Source organism: Zophobas morio, unplaced genomic scaffold (assembly GCF_036711695.1).
Source record: "Zophobas morio isolate AGI-343-1 ecotype UQ-CSIRO unplaced genomic scaffold, CSIRO_AGI_Zmor_V1 ptg000375l, whole genome shotgun sequence".
Classification (NCBI taxonomy): Eukaryota; Metazoa; Arthropoda; class Insecta; order Coleoptera; family Tenebrionidae; genus Zophobas; species Zophobas morio.
Genome location: NW_026972479.1, coordinates 109,435 through 114,270, shown reverse-complemented (window position 1 = coordinate 114,270; position 4,836 = coordinate 109,435). Strand labels below are relative to the sequence as shown.

The 4,836-nt window shown below is 24.8% G+C and overlaps 1 long non-coding RNA gene across 2 annotated transcripts; it reads right to left on the bottom strand.

The window, feature by feature from the left end:
- Positions 1 to 3,063: 3,063 nt before the first annotated feature.
- Positions 3,064 to 4,510, bottom strand: LOC135120325 (uncharacterized). 2 transcript variants are annotated; one of them, XR_010278569.1, is made up of 5 exons: positions 4,426 to 4,510; positions 4,028 to 4,135; positions 3,881 to 3,964; positions 3,579 to 3,691; positions 3,064 to 3,136 (listed from the first exon to the last, which is right to left on the bottom strand). It is a non-coding gene; the product is annotated as an uncharacterized LOC135120325 (long non-coding RNA). The 2 variants fall into 2 exon arrangements; XR_010278568.1 differs by having other exon boundaries at positions 3,881 to 4,135.
- Between the last annotated feature and the right edge of the window lie 326 nt (positions 4,511 to 4,836).

Sequence of the window (4,836 nt, the reverse complement as noted above, 5' to 3'; positions counted from 1 at the left end):
TACATTTATATAAATGCATATATATTATACTATTTTCATGTCCATTTTTTATGATCTTTAACATTTCTAATTTAACGGTAATTATACTATGTATTTCTATATAAACACGAGATATTTAGTAATCGCACACTTCAGGTCTATTTTTTACAGTTATTTTTTTCTTAATGATAAAATAATCAATGATAATATTTGCGTTTTTCCATTAATACAAGCTATTTAGTAAATTGCAGACTCAGGCTGTGGATTAATTCCTCTTTATAAAAAATGCTAAAGTACGATTAATCTTGAAATAAGTTAGTCAGCGTTAATAAGTAATATCACTAAGAAATCAGATATTACATAAATAAAGAAAAATTTAAAGAGTCGATTTACGTGAATTTATAAACAAATATAAGAAACAAAAGTTTATAGAGTTAGCATAAACGAAATTGTTGGATTAATCTCTGACCATATAGAGTGGACCTTTGGGCACGTAATTTCTTATTTTAAAAAGTTGTTTGTTTACTTAGTAACCATAAAAAATGACCTTTTTCAGAGTTTTTTTTATATAAAACAAAAAATATCTTTTCCCTACTTGTGTTGTATAGGTTAAGTGGATTTGTCAATAATAAATACACTTAAGAGGTGATTATATGAGTTTTCAATGAAAAACGCTTTTTAGCTAACTATTTAAAAAATTAGTAGTAAGTTTACAAGTTGGTGACTTAGTTTCATTAAACCTTAAATAGCTTATAATATATCTGTTATAAGTATTAATGTATTAATTTTTATTAATGTATTAATTTTTATTCAAGTATAAAACTTGTGTATAATATAAATAGATTTCTATTAATTTTATCTGGCACTAGAGAATACATTTTCTTTTAGTTTAAATATTATAGATTAATATATTCCTAATCACTGTTCGCATGTATCTATTACAAACTGGCTACTATCTGTGTATACAGTTTGAACTTAAATAATAATTAATATTTGAATTATATTTTTTTTAAGTACTGCTTATTTTACTATCTTTACTTTTTATTTATAAATTCTAAAGTAAACTTTATTTCTATAAATTTATTTTATCAGTGAACCACTGTTATATGAGGTAGTCTAAATCATTACACCAAAAAGAAAAGACGCAAAGCACCTAAAAAGAAAAAAAAAAGAAAATTCAAGAGTAGGTAGTTGCCTAATACAAAGAACAGGCAAAATTAACTTAAAGCTACTTTTTCATTTATCATAAACAACTACCTTTTTTTTTCTTACACAGTAAATAAGCAATTACTACTTAGTAGCACAGCGTACTATCCAACCCTAACTTTACCTCACCTACTTAACTATCTAAGTTATTAAAAAATGTGAAGAACTCTGCAGTTCTCATAAATGCTTCTAAAAATTTTATTTAGTTATTGATATTTATTTTTAAATAATTTATAATGGTATTAAAACTTAACAATTCTATAATAATAATTAATAATGTTATTTTTCTACCTCCAGAAAAATTTTTATATCTACGCATTTAGGAAAACATCTAGAACTAATATATAAGGAATAGAAGAAATGTAGTTTTTAAACTTTCACTAAAATTATAAAAACATTCTAAACGAATAAAGTGCTATAGAGCACGACTTTTAATTTCAATTTTTTTTATGCGACTGAGTAAAAATTTTTTGCCATAATAGTAATTTAGACCAGATGAATTTAATATGTTAAGTGGTAATTTATAATTCTCTAGTTTACTTTTAAATCACTTGGGTTGCCCAAGAAAATTTTCTTATATCTTATTTATAACTCGGGCTTAAAGAAAGCGTTTGAAATAACCAAAGGCGTCTTGGTTACAAATCCCTAATTAAGATTACAGATTGGTGTGCTATTTGCTTTCTGTACTTTTCCGTAATCGCAGTTAGTCATTCATAACAAGGAGGGCATTAGAGTTAAAGGTGCTGTAACATCACAACTACGCACGAATATATAGGATTACACAGCAATCGTTAAAAGTCGTTATAAAAAATTTAAATAAATTGTGCTAACCCTTCTTCCCTTTTACTTATTGATTACAAGATAAAGCTTAATTATAATAGGATGTAACGAGATTGTCCTATAAAAACAAATAGGAAAAACAGACTCTCCGCACAACTAAGTTTTTTAGCCATTAATTGTTAATTTTATTTAAAATTTCTTGTAAGGTTTTTTTTTATAATTTTATAGTTGATTAGTAAATTTAAGGCAGCAGTTTTTAAACGACTAATCCTGTAGAAGGAATGTCGGGTTTCTTTATTACACCTTACAGATATTATTAGAAGAAAATATTTTGCTAATTAATGAATATATAATCTTCTAAAAAATTCTTTAGAAAGGATTTTTACGATATTTGTAACTCGAAGTTAAACATTTATAATAATCAAAAAATTTTAACAAAACCAAAAGTTAAATTTATCTATAGATTAAATAGTGAAATTAATACTTTATAAACTCAAAGTTAATTTATTTATTGTACTAAAAAATTAAGAAATTTGACTATATTAAGATAATTTTTTAACATGGTTAATGGATGCAAAAGTTAAATTAGTACTTAGCAAATTCAGCTAGTTAAGTGTTTTCTTTTGTAACTATGTTTTCAAAACGTTGAGTTGAATTTTTTTTAATCAAAATTAGATTTATTAGTAGATTAAACCGTTAAAATTATTACTTAATAAATTTTAATAGTATAATTTTTATTCTTTTATATTATTTGTAAGGATTGAGTTTGATTTTTTTTTAAACAGTTAGATTTTTCTAGTGTATGGAACGGTTGTGAAATACATTATAATCTCCGAAAATATATTTGATTTTTTTTTATAATTAAGTTATAATAATGTTAAGTAGAATTTTTTTAAAGGAACCACTAGATTTAAAGGTAAATGAACCAGTAAAACACTACTAGTACAAATAATTTTCCATTATAATTATATTAGAACAAGGTTAAATTGGATTTATGAAATAAACAATTAGATTAATATTTAAAATAACAGTAAAAGTAATACTTAATAAGCTTAATAGTATAACTGTTATATTTTATAATTACCTATATTGATAAAGTTGGGCCAATTTTATCGGTAGTAAATGAAGATTTATACTTACACATAAGAACTCCAAGAGTATAATTGATTTCCTTTGTATATAAGATTTTAATAAGGTTAGATGGTATTTTTCTAAACAAACAATCAGAATTATTAGTAGGTAAAACGGTTAAAGTAACTCTTATTTAACAAATAGTATAGTTGTTTTCCTTTTTAAGTATACTTTAATTACGTTAAATCGGATTTTAATACGACTTACAGTTAGATTGTTAGTTAATAGAACAGTCAAAATATAACTTAAACTCAAAAAAAAAAATTTTACTATATTTCTAATAACAAAGTTGCGTTTGATTTCTCATAACATTTAACAGTGTTAGTAAATAAAGAACTTTAAACTTATTCTTAGTATACTCGTCCAGTAATTTTCATTCTTATGAATGCATTTATGATTGCTTTTAAATACATTGAATTGAATTTTTCTTAATTTAAAAATTAAATATGTTAGTAGATAAAAAATTTGAAAAGTTTTTTCACCCTCTATTAAGTGCTAAAATCAGCCACTAGCAAACAAGCAAAGTGAAGTTGTTGAATAGGATAATAAAGAAAAATGCTTCGTTTCTGTTTCAAATCCAAGAACTTAAGTTTTTCTATGCGAGAAATATATTACTTTAATTTTGGTAAAAAAGCCAGTAATTAAAGTAACTGTTATGTTTATTAGTTTATCGAAAAGCAACATGTTATTTAAAAAGAAAATTTGTTCGTAACATAATAAATAACAGAAGTAAACTGTTTACTTATTACTATTGCAAAAATCTTTAAAATATTAAAATTTTAACTTTTATGACGTTAATGTGATATCACAGGGCCATTTTCAAGGGGTTGCAAGGCTCAAACTTTTTTTTGCAAGACCTGCGAGGGCCCTAAAAAAGTATAAAATTGCAAGGAGTCTGCGGCTTAATTTGACTCAACACGGGGAAACTCACCAGGTCCAGACATGGTAAGGATTGACAACGCTCTTTCTTGATTCTACAGGTGGTGTTCAATAAGTTTTTAGGCATTCTCATTTCTTTACTAATGCTTTGCTAAAAGATCTATTGCACAAAAAATTTAGAGTTTCTCAGTAAACTTTAGTGCTAATATTTCAAAAATATTAGAAAATTAATTTTAAGACGTAATTTTTTATCTCTCTGTGCTTCTTAAAAAAGATTATAGCTTAAAAATATATTTTAAAAAATAAATAAAGTTGCGAAAGTAATAAGATGTAAAAATTAATGTTTTATTATAAGACCGTTATTAAAAAATGTTAAATTTTAAAAAATATAATTTTTTTAACTAGGGTTAGTTGGTAAAAAAAAAAAAGTATTGAACATAAGAACTTTACTTTGAGTATAACTTTCGCCAGAGGGTCCTAAGATGCAATTCCCTTTCAGATGGGTACTCTTCCTCAGAAACTGCCCCTGTTATACTCGAAAAAAGTCAGAACAGTGCAGTGAGGACAAGATCCAAACAATAAATCCTATTTTGTCCAATTAAAAACAACTACTCCCGGTTTCGTGAAGGAAAAAGAAACCTCATAAAATGCAAGTAAACAACTGTTTCACCAATTGGATAAATTATAAAAGCATGTCAACAACTAATTCTCCAATTAATATTTTGTAAAAACCATACTTTTTAGTTTGAGAGGTTGTTTGTGTACTATTATGAGTTTTGAGTTAGAGATTTCTTCTAGTTCATTAACACAGATGATATAACGAAGAAAATATCTTTTTAATACCATATAAGCTATATATGA